This window comes from Schistocerca americana, chromosome 3 (genome assembly GCF_021461395.2).
Source record: "Schistocerca americana isolate TAMUIC-IGC-003095 chromosome 3, iqSchAmer2.1, whole genome shotgun sequence".
NCBI lineage: Eukaryota > Metazoa > Arthropoda > Insecta > Orthoptera > Acrididae > Schistocerca > Schistocerca americana.
Genome location: NC_060121.1, coordinates 484,291,936 through 484,308,372, shown reverse-complemented (window position 1 = coordinate 484,308,372; position 16,437 = coordinate 484,291,936).

Sequence of the window (16,437 nt, the reverse complement as noted above, 5' to 3'; positions counted from 1 at the left end):
GTCATGGCATACTATCCACAAGTTCATCAAGGTACTGTTGGTCCAGATTGTCCCACCCCTCAACGACAATTCAGCGTAGATCCCTCATAGTGGTTGGTGGGCTCAAAATGGTTCAAATGGCTCTGAGCACTATGGGACTCAACTGCTTAGGTCACTAGTCCCCTAGAACTTAGAACTAGTTAAACCTAACTAACCTAAGGACATCACAAACATCCATGCCCGAGGCAGGATTCGAACCTGCGACCGTAGCGGTCTTGCCGTTCCAGACTGCAGCGCCTTTATCCGCACGGCCACTTCGGCCGGCTGGTTGGTGGGCCACTTCGTCCATAAACAGCCCTTTTCAATCTATCCTAGGCATGTTCGATAGAGTTCATATCCGGAAAACAGGCTTGCCACTCTAGTCGAGGGATTTCGTTATCCTGAAGGAAGTCATTCACAAGATGTGCACGATGGGGGCGCGAATTGTCGTCCATGAAGACGAACGCCTCACAAGTATGCTGCCGATATGGTTGCACTATCGGTCGGAGCATGACATTCACGCATCGTATAGCCATACGCCGCCTTCCATGACAACCAGCGGCGTACGTCGGGCCCACATAATGCCACCCCAAAACAGCAGGGAATCTCCACCTTGCTGCACTCGCTGGACAGTGTGTAAGGCGTTCAGCCTGACTGGGTTGCCTCCAAACACGTCCCCGACATTGTCTGGTTGAAAGCATATGCGACACTTATCGGTGAAGAGAACGTGATGCCATTCCTGAGCGGTCCATTCGGCATGTTCTTGGACCCATCTGTACCACGCTGGAAGGTGTTGTGATAGCAAAGATTGACCTCGCCATGGACGTCGCAGGAGAGCTTCTGCGAAGTTTGGAAAGTAGGAGACGAGGTACTGGCGGAAGTAAAGCTGTGGGCATGGGGCTTGACTTGTGCTTGGGTAGCTCAGTTGGTAGAGCACCTGCCCGCGAAAGGCAAATGCCCCGAGTTCGAGTCTCGGTCCGGCACACAGTTTTAATCTGCCAGGAAGTTTCATACCAGCGCACGCTCCACTGCAGAGTGACAATCTCATTCGGGATGCAGAACAATGATTGATGGTGTCTAATTAAATGCTATTCGGAAGAAAGAAAGTGGAATTCTGTCTCGAATTTCCATTTTACTGTTCACCATGACGAGGCCTAGTCTCGAGTACTGGTTACGGTTTTGGGGGTATATTTAACACAACGCCACTTGTGTTCCTGATTGGTACAACATACCCGTATGCTAGAGTGCTTCACTAGGAAGTGACAGAAGAAACATAAAGTTCCCTAAAACAAAGTGACAAAGTTCTGGCGAGCGACTCGTTTATTGTCATTGGGGCTAGGCTTCATTCCGCGCTGATCCCTCGTTTTTCTCATTCCCAGACGTCGCGAACCAGAGAACTCGTTTATTATCCGGCTGAGTTCCGCCCGCCTCTGGCTTTCTTCTCGGCTTTGATGAAATCTTTCACTCTGGATTCCGCATATTCTTACGGTTGCCCATTCGAGTTCGGTAAGTGAATTACTTTCACAAGCTAAATTACACGTTAAGAAACGTTCGCAGCAAAATGGAAGTTCAAATCCTTTTTCAGCTTTATCCAAAGCGTAGTCACAATGAACCGAAACGCAGCTCTATTATGCAAAGTGAATCCCTGTTTTGTTTTTGTGTATTCAGAGTCGCTGTTAAACGAAATTTCTTTTACATCCACACAAAACGCTCTGTCAATAACACCGATAAATAGGACTTTCAATATAGACAGTTCATTCAGAGTCTGCCTTTTTGCTACAATTTCAGTCAGTGGCTGTTTCTTTTCCACAGGTCCCCGGAAGGGGCGTTTTTAAAAGTGAATTGAAATTGTTTAAAATGACTGTGCTGTTAACAGCAGACTAAGTAACTGTGGGAGTATGTACGATATTCAGCTGCCAAATGTAGATTGTTTGTCAGTAAAAATATTGAATAAATTCTATGAGGCGCTCATAACACGTTATCTCCGAATAAAGATTAAAATTTCAAGATGATGAAGAGCAGCAAACTGTTGTCGTTATCTAACGCTATTGTATTATATTCAGAGCTTGCCTAGTTACTAGCCGAAATCTGGATCTCATATACTAAAGCTAGAATGGAAACGACGACTGATTGCAGCTCTTGATCATTTCGGAAGTTACATCACAGACGTGGAGCGTATTCCACTTTTATAATGGAATGTAATTTGATAAAGTTTTTAGCATTTGTTTTTCCCAAGCAATGTTTGAGAGTGCAACAGTAGACAAATAGTTTGAAGGTACTTTGATGGACATTTTGCGAGGCACGTAAGTATGAATTGTAGAGTAGTTATGTACGTGTATACACCAAGTTCTCTGTACTGAGTTTGCTTCTTATATTATTAAACAGCAGAAAATAGAAATGATAGAATTAAATTGCTCTGTACTGAGTTTGCTTCTTTTCGCTTCAATACAAAACACGAATTTCATTACCATTTTAAATTATCAAGTACACAGCCTATGACAGAGTGGAAGAAAGGAAATCATCTTAATGCTTCAAAAATAATTTTGTACCCACTTCAGCTACAAAGGAAAATCTGTATTGAGGCTCCCAGTTTAGGCTCTTAGTAATCATCATTGGGAAGTTCAGTACATTCATTAATACACAATTGTAAAACTCTGAACCAAGAAAGTTGTATGGTCTTATAAAGCCGAATGTCACTCATGTTTTGTAGTAACAATAGTTTTCGTCGAAGATATTCTGATGTAGATGGAGGAGATTGACTTTCACATTTTGATAACAAAACTTAACATTTTCTGAGTCTAAAATGTTGGTTCTCCTCGCTACATTAGCCAATTAGCCATATGGTCCATAGACTTCCCTACCGTGACTTTATTCCAATCATTCTTATCTAGTGTTCTTTATCTCTGTGTTATTCTCATCTTCGTATGATTTTCAAGTCACTAGCAGTTTTCAGTAAAAACTGTTCTGATACGCCTAACTACAGATACTACTGCTGGGGTACCACTATTTGATTACTTACATGTGTACTCCCTATACAGGTGTCACATACTGGGATTTTACTTTAATCATCATTATCATGCCGTTGTTTCAACAGACACATAATAAATATGTCATTCGCTTTAAACACTACTGAACGTCAAGTTACAAAACGAAAGAATTTTCATGTACTAGAATTTCATACTTCTGTTCCAATGACTCTTGTCTAGTGCTGACGCTGTATGTAGTATCATAATGATGCCTGTATTAACCACATAATGACATAACACTGGGGCACATGTGGAAAGTATGGAATGACGTGAATTTACATCTTCTAAGCTATTTTTATTGCTTTGAAATTAGTAAAAAATGGTTCAAATGGCTCTGAGCACTATGGGACTTAACATCTGTGGTCATCAGTCCCCTAGAACTTTGAACTACTTAAACCTAACTAACCTAAGGACATCACACACATCCATGCCCGAGGCAGGATTCGAACCTGCGACCGTAGCAGTCCCGCGGATCCGGACTGAGCGCCTAGAACCGCTAGACCACCGCGGCCGGCTTGAAATTAGTAATTGCAAATATTATTCTGTACAAGGTTTCCAGTTCACTTCACATAATACTGATTTAATTAGCTTATGACAAGTTCAATATTACAATGTTTATGATCTGTACCTCAAATGCATTTTTGATGACAAAGTCGTTTATTCGATTAATATTGATATTGACATGTAATATCACTGAGTTTTCACTACGAAGCTGTGCAGCTGTTTTATGTGTTATCTGTCAATGTTAATCACTTTATTGGTGATGTAATTCTAGCTGTTTTCAGGTCTCCAGATGTTGGTGGCGTTGTTCTCATGTATTATACACTATGAATCCAGCAACAATATTTAAATTCTGCGTATTGAGATCTGTCGCTCATTTCATGTTTTAAACGTTACGTAGAATGAGATGGAATGTCATTATGTATCCAAGCGGATACCATAATTTAAATACATCTTGTAAGTACATTATTCGATTTTACAAGATTGTATTAATTCTATGCCTCATATTTTTACGAAGAAATGTTCATGCATTTCTGGATAACAGATAATTATCAGTAACAACTTAAACTCAGAGCGATAAGAAAGGTTCTCGTTGACGGTGAACCTGGCGCAACAGTATTTTCGGTCCGTTAGGACAGTTCGCTTGTTTCATTCCGTTAAGAGGGATATTAACAAAATTTACCGAAAATTTCCCTTTTCAATTTCTTTTTTAATTTATTATTGGAACTCAATAAGCTCCCAAAGTTTCAATGATTAAATAGAATCCGAAGTTCCTGAAAAATACTTAAATGTTCGACGCGACTTTCCTGCCATTCACTCATTTTGAAGAGACACTTCAATACTAGCTCGGTGAACAACGATTCCTTGTATTGCTTTCAAGCGAACTCGCACATTATACATCTAGAACACTGCAGTATCTCCTCGTTGGTTTTCTAAATCATCTGTGACTCTGTTCCATATCTTAGAAATAATAACAAACCAGTTGCTTAATTTATGGAGAAGCAAATCTTGTTTTGCCTTGTGCTGCGGAGAGATTTTATCCTGAATTGCCACTTATGATGCATTTTTTGTATTTAATGATGAGAATATCTGGAGGATGAAGGTATTAGAATGAATGGGTTTTAAGACAGGAAATTTCACAGTACACATGCTGAGAAAAATATATGTACTACACCTCTCAGCAGCTGAAAAGCCTTTCGAAAACCTGGTAAAGGGAAGAAGGCAGAAAACAGGAAACCAGAAGAGAAGCATTACAGTGTCTAAGCACCCTGAGTACAAACCTGGGGTCTTCCGAACGATTCACGTGAGAAAAATTGCTAGGCTGAACTTTCTGAAAACTAGGTACTTTAAAGTTTCGTACCGTTCTCTCTGAATCTATGAAAGCTACAGCTAAGAAATTTTATACAGTTACTTCTATAATTGCTTGGAATTTTGTATGAGTTTCATGTTATATTTACGGAATTATAATTAAAAGTTATTGTAATTCTTTTATTCGACATATTCAAAAATCCTCATCCGAGAAACTTACTAGATGCAAAGAGATTAAGCAGAGAAAATTTGCTATAAATCACTTGAATAGTTTCTGAGTAAAGGTACATACACTATTTATTGAAGTAAAATTTATAAATACCATAAAAATTAGAATATATGCAAGCCAAGGAACTTAATAGTAATTGCGTTAATTTCATGTAATGATTGGTACGAACATTCTTTGCCTTATCAGAAAATTGTGAATTTGGTACTTCTGTTACTTAGTTTGTTTCATGGACGTCCCCACTTAAGATTTTCAGTTTCCTCAATGGAATTATTATTTTGGTGTTTTGAAATGTCAACTGAAATTCTTGCCGATCTGTACAGTGAATAATAAAACAGATATAAGGACAGGATAAGCTAAGCTCACCATACAAAGTATTGTAGCCACCAGTTAAGAGAGCACACTGGTTGTTCTGGAGAGCTATAGACGTCATAGAAATCGCATCAGGCGGTCATTTGACTGTCTACCTCTGACGTAAGTAATGGCAGTGGAGTAGCGTGTATTCGCCAGTTAGTAGCATAGGATCAGCTGAGACGGAGAAGTTTGTCTGTCAGGACCAAGATGGTTCTGTGAGCTTTTGTGACGTTTCTCGTACCACGACTTTAGTCCACTTATTCGGATCAGCATGCAGATCAGAAGGAAGGCCCTTCTAAGTTTTTATGATAAGGAATTGCGCGACATAAATAAAAGTTGGTAGCCGTGTTTCTACAAATGAAAGATCAAGTCTATGCAAATTTCGCGCTAGTCGCATAAGAGTAGCGCCAGCAGCGCCACTATAAGAATGTACATCAAGTTTATTTTAAGTGCACGCTGTAACGGTCGTGAGTGTTAGTTGCCTTTGAGATTGGATATGGCGAATTGATGCTTGTCAAGAATGCCTATTAGGCGACAAAAACAACATTGTCAACACTACTCTGACCTTGAACGACGTCGTGTAGTAGGGCTATGGAAGTTAGATGTTCTTACTGTGACACTACAGAAAGACATGACAGAAATGTAACCACTGTTCGTGCGTGATGGCAGGGGTGGTCACGGGAATGTGCCGTCGCAAGAAGACCGGTCTCCGGAGGGCCACGAAGCGCTGCCGAGAAGGAACGCCCTTGTGTTCGGCGTATGGCTCTGGCGCATCGTACTGCATCTGCAGAAGCAATTTGAGCAGCGTTGGTAGCACGATGACGCAACGAACTGTTAGATATCAGTTACTTCAAGGACAGCTCCGAACCAGACGCCCTGTAGAGTGCAATCCGCACACCACAAACGAAAGCCATTTGCGACTTAAGTCACCACTGAAGCAAGAGCACATTGGAAGGCAAAGTGGAAGTCAGTGGTGTTTCCTGGTGAAAGCTGGTTCTGCCTTGGTGTCAGTGATGGAAGGTGTTGATCAGTAGCCACTTCACGGCCTGCAACCAACCTGTCTGGGTGCTAGATAAACTGAACATACACGTGAAGTTATTGTGTGGGGTGTGATATCGTACCACAGGAGGATCACTCTGGTGGTTATCTCATGTACACTCGACACCTGAATGCATCCAACCAACATAGCATATCTGTGTTGCACATCGTTGCAACCCTCCACAGTACAGTCGTTGTAAGATACATAATGGGAACCACTAGAGGCTACTAGAGAACACCAGTCTTCATGAGAGTCCGTCCAGATACAAAGTAACACCACGATAGTACAGAAGAGATCAGAGAGTCCTTAACGTTTGTAAACTAAACTTAATTACAATAAATGACATTTCAAACGTTATTGGACAACTAACATTGTCACATAAATAGTTCAGTAATCCTTAGGCACAATTAAATATTTGAGACAGTATATGGATTTATAAAGTTGTAAGGCAACTGGAAACAAGTTGTTTGCTGTCTAAAAGGTTTACCCAACACTTGCTGAACGTCATTCAACGTTCAACGGGGAGTGGTTTCGCATCAACTTTATGTAATACTAAGCAGTTAAAAGAAAACGTGATTAACGCCGGAAAGCACTCTACGGAAATCCCAACATTAACAGCGCACGACAAGTAACATCATTGTTCACATTACTCATCAACAGTTACTTGTACACAAAGCTGCACTTCAAATGACATGACCAACGTCTTCGTTCTCGATCCGGATACAAACCCAACCATTGTTAACCAAGCAAAACTTTGTGTCTTATCGAGACCCGATCACTAGGCAGAAAGAGACGTCAAATATTGACGTTGGCACCAGTATCAGTTCTCAATTCTCAATTTGAACGTAAATGACGATATTGTTTGTAGGAAACCAGGAACCTTAAGATGACAGTTACCTTCTTGGTAATTAACCTCGAAAGACATTGTGTATTGTTGCATTTTCAAGGAACAAAGGATGCACATGTTTAAAATTGATATGCCATCATGTAATGCTGGTGACGAGGATGCGAACCCAGCACCTAATCGGATTGTTGAATAAGTACGTAAAATCAGAATGTAGATATCACAAATTGACACCAGTAGTGAGGTTGGAACCTTAAATTAAGACTGAAGTTGTATTGCCTGACCGGGATTCGAACCCGGTGCCTACCGCCGTCGTTGTCTAACCAGTAACAGAGGAGAAATGTCCAATGTTGGTCCACCATTACCGAGATGTGCGCACGTTTAACTAGAAATAAGGTGACGAAAACGTCTATGCTGACTGAGAGTCGAACGCCGCACACATGGTTATGAAGACACGTTAATAATCAAATTCTTATTCAGTAGTAGCTAGAAGTAGCATATTTAGTTGCAAACCTTAAGGCCCTTCGCATCCCTAGTAACGTGTTGCCTAATATCTGCGATACCATGGTGTTAATTTACAAGTGGATTGACTGCCGTAAAGAGCAATGTTCTCTAGTAGTCGTGTATCATTGAGATGTAAATTAAGTGCCTCAGCAGAAAGTAATTTCCGTCGTGCAGCACGTATTGTTTCAGAGACACTGAGTACATGTTATAAGTGCACAAAATGTGTATTATATACTACGTATATACTATTATTTGGAGAAGCTGCCGCGAAACCTGTTTACTTTTACATTCCTCTTAGTTGTCGTGGTTGAATACACGTTTTCTTAAGGCCACATCAAATGCAGAGCGCTTACAAGAAAGAATAGTTTCCTCCGTCATGCTATTGCTAGCTAGGTGAAATATTTTGTGATATTATGTTTAAATGGTTCAAATGGCTCTGAGCACTATGGGACTTAACATCTGTGGTCATCAGTCCCCTAGAACTTAGAACTACTTAAACCTAACTAACCTAAGGACATCACACATATCCATACCCGAGGCAGGATTCGAACCTGTGACCGTAGCAGTCGCGCGGTTTCGGACTGAGCGCCTAGAACCGCTAGACCACCGCGCCTGGCTGTTATGTTTAAAATGAATGTCTTTTCAAACGTATTGTTCGTAAAATATTTGAATGAATCGTCAACTTTAGGTGTGCCTATACATGCTATAGCATAGTAGCTGTAGCTTATACTACAGACTTGGGTAGGTTAGGTGTAACTTTCGATCCTTCACGGGCGATCGTGGCCTTGCGGCCCGGGTCTGTACTAGCCGCGGCTCGCGAGCTACGGGCCAGCCAGGCTGGCCGAGGCGAGACGGAAGTGAGCGAGCTGGCGGTGGCGTTGGTGGGCCAACAGCCCGGGACGAGCAAGCACGGCTGCGCCACATGCCTCTGCCTCTGCCGCTCCGTTTGACGTAAATACGTTTACCTCCTGTCCTGGCATCAGTCTAAGAGCAGCAAGCAGAAATACGCAGGCTGTCTGCCGTAATGGCTCACTGGGAGAGGTCTATTCAAGATAGAGTCGTCGCTCTCATTGAAGAAGGAGGATGTTCCATCAGAGAAGCTGGTAGACGGTATGGCGTAACACATACCACTGCAACGAGATGGTGAAGGATCTGCCTTGAAAGAAGCACCACCAACAGGGCTCCTGGCTCTGGCAGGAAGAGAGTGACCTCACAGCAGGAAGACATGGACCTAGTGTCTAGGAGCAGAAAAAATCCCTTTCTGAACGCGAAGCAGTTGCGGCGGGAGACCAACTTCCCCGGCTCCAATGATACGATTTTGCAAAGTCTGAGGGACGCTGGACTGCATTCACGACGATACACTGTGAAACAAGAGCTCAACGAAGACAACGTTTTAAACCGGCTAGCATTTGCGGAGCTCCATCAGAGGGCGTCGTGGGACAACGTCATTTTCACTGATGGGAAGGTGTTTTCCACCAGTAACAACGGTCCACGAATCGTTTGCAGGCCGCAAGGGACTCGCTATCGACGCGAATATGTAACCACGACGAGAAGAAGTGGCCGGCTATCTGTTTCCTGCTGGGGTTGGATTTCTGCGAGAGGGGCGGGAATTCGTCACAGGATAGAAGCGCGCAGTATGCCCACGTATTGGAAAATGTGACGCTTTACAAGAGGACTATTCTCCCATTCACAAGTCTGCATTTGTTCAGCAGCGGCTCTCCACGTCAACGTTATGGACTGGCCGCCACGGCCGCTGATATGAAGCCCATGGAAAACATGTAGGCTGAGGTGGGCAGAACATTAACAGAGAACTGGCCACGAAACCAACCAAATACTGCGGACGCTCTTTGGGACTGCGTCCTGGAGGCCTGGGAGGAATTTGCTTCTTAAGGTTGTTACGTCCGACGGCTTATACATTCTATGCCAAGACGCATGACAGAAGTACGAAATAATGAAGGATTCTGGATAAAATACCAGAGTGCTTAAAATGTTTTGTTAAGTCTTCTTTTTCGTCATTTTTCCTCATTGGGAGCTAGTGGAAGATCGCGTGGCAACAGAAAAGATACAATATGGGTTTGTTTTCCTTTGAGTTGCCGTTTTAATTCAAGTGGGTTTCTTTTGAATATACAGTTTGTTAAATATTCTATTTTGATTTCATTTATACCCTGTATAGATACTTACAAACTAATCAGCGTAGATGGACTCTGTCACAGTAGTTTTGTTATTTAAATACTTCTCTCTCTTCCCCTCCACCTATGAATACACACTCCGTCCTCCACACAATACGCAAACGATTTCATATTGTGTTTACTCGTTGTGAATATCTCCTCTATTCTCTCTCACACTCTCTCTCTCTGACACTATCGCCGCAAGTGCCCTTCTATTTCATTCCCCCAAAACTTTATAAACAAATCTAGCGGTTTCCACTGAAGCTACATTTTCTCTTTTAATTGCTGCTGTCTTTACTCTCTGTCATTCTTCTCAACACCTATGAAACCGTATTCTTTGATCTCCCCTTCCCTAAAACCCATTCGTCGTTCTGAAAGCAGTCCTTCCTTATCTCTCGGTTCTAAGATAAAACGAACCGTGACACACATCTAAGCAAGCAATACTTTGCAAGCATTTCACGCTTATATTCTGCACTTTTGCACTTCTATCCATTCCCAGATCCCGCCCTCTTTCCTGTTACCCGTCCGTTGACATCTACATCTACATCTAAATGTATACTCTGCATTTCATAATTATGTGCTTGGCAGGGGGTTCTGTGGTCTGGTGGATTAATCTTGTATTGATGTGTAAATCGTGTAGGTTCACATCTCACGTCACGGGTAGATTTTTAACACACACAAGTAACTCTCCTTCACCCCTAGTAACGCCAAGTGCAGAACGCCAGTAAGCTCCGTAGTTCAACATCCGCAGTAAAGATAACATCCCTTCGCTGCCGACTGGGGCAGAGTGGCATTCGCTTGAGCTGTGACGGATGGAGAAACCCCGGAATGTAGAGACTCTGTCACCAGCAAGCCGAAGTAAACTAGAAAACGTAGGTGGTGGTGGTGGTGGTTAGTGTTTAGCGTCCCGTCGACAACGAGGTCATTAGAGACGGAGCGCAAGCTCGCGCTAGGGAAGGACTGGGAAACAAATCGGCCGCGCCCTTTCAAAGGAACCATCCCGGGATTTGCCTGAAACGATTTAGGGAAATCACGGAAAACCTAAATCAGGATGGCTGGAGACGGGATTCCAGTCAGGCAAAAACAATTATATCTTCATTTAAGGTTCCTACATCTCGCTATTGGTGAAAATATTTGATATTTAACTTCTGATTTTACGTAGTTCGTTAACAATCCGATTAGGTGCTGGGTTCGCATCCCTGTCACAAGCTTTACATGATGGCATTTCAATTTTGAACATGGGCAAACCTTGTTCCTTGTGAATGACACCATATTAAACGTCGTTGGGGGTAGTTCCCAGGGAGGTAACTGTTATGACAGGATTCCCAGTTCAGTACAAACATTTTCGTCATTTATTTTCAGGATCTGAATTGATAACTGATACTCGTGGAAACGTCTATACTTCACGTCTCTTTATGCCTAGTGATCGTGTCTCAATAAGGCACAAACAAAGCTTAGCTTAGCTAGTAATGGCTATAGGTGCTGGGTTTAAATTCAGGTCCAGAACGACGACCTTGGTCATGCCATTTAAAGTTCAGATTTGTGTACACGTAGCTGTTGATGTGTTACGAGAATAATGATATTACTGGCGATTCGCTGTTAATGTTGAGATTTCCGTAGAGTGCTTGTTGCCGCTAATCGCCTTTTTTTGCTGGCTCGTCCGATATCCAGTTTCCAGAGCCACTCGCCGCTGAGCGACGTTCAGCATGTGGATGGAAAACCTTTTAGAGAGCGAAACAACTGCCATACAGCTTTGTAACTCCATATATTGTCTCAAGTATTTCATTTTGACTATGGATTACTGTACGATATATGCAAAATAATCCGTTTTCTCAGAACTTTTGAAATGTCACTTGTTGTCATTAAGGTTAGTTTATGAGTGTTATGGCGTGTCTCATCGCTAAGAACATGTTTTCTGATATGTTTTGTATGACGATATTAGTTGACGCTTAGACTGACTGCCATAAAGACATTTGGTCTCTAGTGGTCTCTAGTAGTCTCTTGCAGTACTCATTGTGTGTAGTCAAACGACTGTACCCCACGGGGTTTTGGTGTTTAGACCTGCAACACAGCTACGTCATGCTGGTTGTATTCGGCAGTGACCCACTTTTTTTGCTGTCAAGTGTACCTTGACTGCAAATCCGTACGTTAATCTAGTGATTCGACCTGTTGTGCTCCCAATCTTGAACAGCATTGCAGGGCGTATTTTCTAACAGGTTAATGCTTGCCTTTATACGGCTACTGTAATCCAACATACCCTGCAGACTGTCAACATGTTGCCTTGGCCTGTCCAAGCACCAGTGTTTCCGATCGAGCATATATGGGACCTCGTTGGACGTCAACTCCAGCAACTTCCACAACTAGCCCCTGTATTGACTCACCAAGTGAAACACTTGTGGTACTCCATCCCATTAACTGACATCCGAGACCTGTACAACACAATGCATGCACATTTGCACAATTACTTTCAACAGTGTGGTGGTTACAGCGATTATTAATGGATCAACAGTTCACATTTACAATGGCTTTTATCGCGCTTACATTATCCTGTAATCTTGCAATGTTAATCACTAAAATATGTTATCTACACAAATGTATTCCGAAAATTTCATTATTCTCGATTAATTACGTTTTAGTGTTGTAATTTTTTCGTCAGTGTAGTCCAAATAACATACTGTGATTTCAGTTTAATCATTATTATCGTGCTATTGATTCAACAGACACAACAATAAATAGGTAATTCGCTTTTAATAGTAGTGAATGTCAAATTACTGACTGAGAGGATTTCTCTATACTGAGATGTCTTAAATTTATTTGAATGATTCTTATTTAGTATTGACTCTGTTCAAATGTGTGTGAATTCCTAAGGGACCAAACTAAGGAGGTCTTCGGTCACTAGACTTACACACGACTTAAACTAACTTATGCTATGAACGACACACACACCCATGCCCGAGGAAGGACTCGAACCTCCGGCGGAAGGGGCCGCGAAATTCGTGACATGATGCCTCTAACCAAGCGGCCACTCAGCGCGGCTAGTGTTGACTCTTTATGTGTCACAAACATGACATATTCTCCCCACAATGACGTTACAGTAAAACATATTGCATATCATGGACTGAAGTAAGTTTTACGTGTTCTAAGGGACATCTTCTAAGCTAAGTTTGTAATCGCAAATAAGTACTGTTTTGCACAAGATGTGTAGTTTATTTTATTTCGTTTATGAAAAGTTTAATGGATTAATGTTCTTAATGTACACTGCAAATGCTTACAATTTTGCAAATGAAGAAAATCTAGTGTAGCATCTTTGTTCAGAAAGTCGTTTCTTCGTTAATTTTGATACCAACACATAAGATGTTTAAGATGTCATTATGAGCGCATGCAGCTAAACAAGGCTCCAGAATGATGAATACGTTGTACTCACATCTTATACACACTGAATTTTCTGAGCAAAGTTTAAAATCTCTGTATTGCGTTCTGTCGTCCATTTCGGGTTTTCGACGTTACGCTGAGCGACCTGGACCGCGGTCTGTGTATTCACACAGATACCGCAATTGAAATATTTCTTGCAAATATATTCTTCGATTTTACAAGATTATGCTACTTATATCATTCATGTTTTTACAAAGAATTGTTCATTTGTTCCAAATACCTGATGATCAGCACCAACCAAAAATCATACCAATGAGAAAGGTTTACGTAGCAGCCGATCTTGGTACAACATGATTTTTTGTTCTCTAAGATATTTTCCTTGACTTTAACTCAGCTGGCAGCTAAAATTCCCTTTCCTGGGTTACTGATTTGGTGTTTTGAAATGTCGAATGGAATACTGGGCTGTCTTATAAAATGCAAAATAAAACAGCTTCGGCGATAGCAAGGGTAAAAGAAACTCGCCTTACAAAATATTATAGTCACCCTTTAAAAGAGCAGACAGGTTGTTTTGGAGTGATGTAAATGGTGTAGAAATGGTACTGCGTAGGCGGTCGTTTGATTCTGCACCGCTGACGTACGTAATGGCAGCATAATGGTATGTATCCTCCAGTTGGTAGTATCGAATCAGCTGAAACGTAGACAAGTGTCACGCCATGTTAATGAGAAACCGGCTTCAGACCCGAGAGAAAGTGGTGCTGTCAGTAAACACAGTGTGGCGTTTTATTTGTGTCGGCTCGATGGTGATGGTTGTCCCAGTCTGGTTGACATGGAACAGCGTCCGTCGATCAGTGTAGCAGCACGCCTTAATGTGTAAGCAGCCATTGTTTAAAACTGAAGCACTGATGTTCGAAGTCTTTCCGTCTTCTTCAATTCGAACCCACAGCGACTGGACTACTCGGAACCGCAACAACTCCCATGATCTGAAACAATTAACCAAATATGCTTCGCGTGTTCGCGACAGGCTGATAAGCTTACGCGAACTTGAGAAATGTAGGTCTTATGCCCGGTTTGCGAATGAATGTTCAAACGCAGGTAATAGGATATTTTGAATTATAAAGTCCATCATTCAAGCCGATGCCACATCATAGTTTTGCGAGGATGTTGATTTATTAATTAATGTAGCGTCGGCAAGGTGTCGCTACGGTGTTAATTCAGCAACTAATACAATGTATATCCAGAGATAAAATACTCTTTGGACAATGTACAGAAAGAGTCGCATTTCAGTGTAAACTTGCTGTTCACTATTAACAAAATCACTAAGTCACCTTTAACTTCTGCGTTCTCTCAAGAAATAGTTAATTTCACAATTACGCCGTAAATTTCTATTAAAAGACGTAGCGGACGCGAAGCATTAAGGTTATATTGGAGTTTATTGAACTTTGTAATTATTTAAACTTGCACTGAAAACACACCGATCTGTCATTCAAGCTCTTGAATCTATTTGCATCAGTGCTTCTGACGTTGACTACAGCTTCCGACAACACGGCTTAACTGTACGTTCTTCGCGATCGCGTGTAGCTGTTTCTTACTCAAAGCTAATAACCGAGTTTATGTCGGCGGTTGGTTTATTGCTGTGTCCTTTGATGTTCGTGAAAATCACAGATCACTAAGGCTAAGTGCCAGCGTTAATCAGATCTCACACGATTTACTTTTCTTTCACATATAATAACTGCTCCGTTGTCTGGCTAAACCGTAAATGTTATTTTACTTCAGTTCGAAATTTTGACTAGTACTTCAAGTCGATACCAGAAAGCTTTTAAGACTTCAGATCGGTTTGAAACAATCTAGTAGCGGTCAATAGCCTTACTACTATTGCGACGCCTACAAGAGAGACTGAATTAACATCTCCATTGCAGTGTTAAATAGCACTCGCAGCCAACTTACAGCTCGATGCGGCTGCAACTCTCTTCCTGGATAAATGTTACCTCTGAACTACTTATGGTCTGGGCTTTAACCTTAGTTTAGAATATATTTTGAATTATTTATTTAAAGTTTCAGGCTTCGTATCATCCGATAGTCTTTCATTTAGTCCTTTCTTTATAATAAACATTATTAGTTACATAGTATTCCTGTTAGACAAACTTGCAGTAGTGTTCATTTTGTTGCCAGTAGCTCCCGTCAGTGTCAGGATAAGTAATTTTGCTATTTCTTTGGCTACCAAACGGCTTTCATTAGGGGTTCCATATTTGGCGTGTTACAACAGGTACTCTTCCTCAAGTTAACGGCGTCGAGTACACTGTCTGCCCAATGAGGCGTTTACCCAACCATTTGAGGAGTTTGTGTTCGGCTGGTACATAAGTTCGTAGCGTTTTTCCATAAGTTTCATAAACACAACAGACACATATAACAGAGAGTTAGGTCATCAATAATATGTTATCCTCCACTATTTACAAGTCTGTAAACGCTGTGGTAACTTTTCGATTCAGCGACTGTACAAATAATGTGGTTTTGAGGCGAAGAACTCGTCGACCCATGTTAGGAGCGCATCTTCATCCGGTAAGGAAATTCCTTGAACATTGTTTGATAGAGAGAGTAAAAGGTGAAAATCTGAGAAAGGAAGATCAGGTGAATAAGGTGAGTGCGGGGTGGCTTCCTCGATCTAACTCCTGCACAGTGTTCTTTGTCAATGTATAAGAATGCGGGAGGGATTTATTGTGGAGCAGCATCACTTCACGCAGTCTTCCTGGTCGTTGCTCTAGGATTGCGCTGTAAGATGTCTCTATTGTTGGCAATTCCTAGTACATCACGCCTCGGGTGTTACACCAGATGCATAACATTATCTTTTGTGGATGCGCGCAGTTCTTTGTACAGGTAGTTGCTGCTTTGTTCGGATCCAACCATTCTTTTATTATCTGTACGTCAGCATCAAAACACCATTTCTCGTCACGTATAACTAACGGAATAGGAGTGGTCGATGTTGTTCACAAACCAGTTGATGATGAGTAAGCAGAGATGCACATATGGTCATCCGCTAATTTTTTTGACTTCGGCTCAGAGCATGCGGTATCCAAACAGCT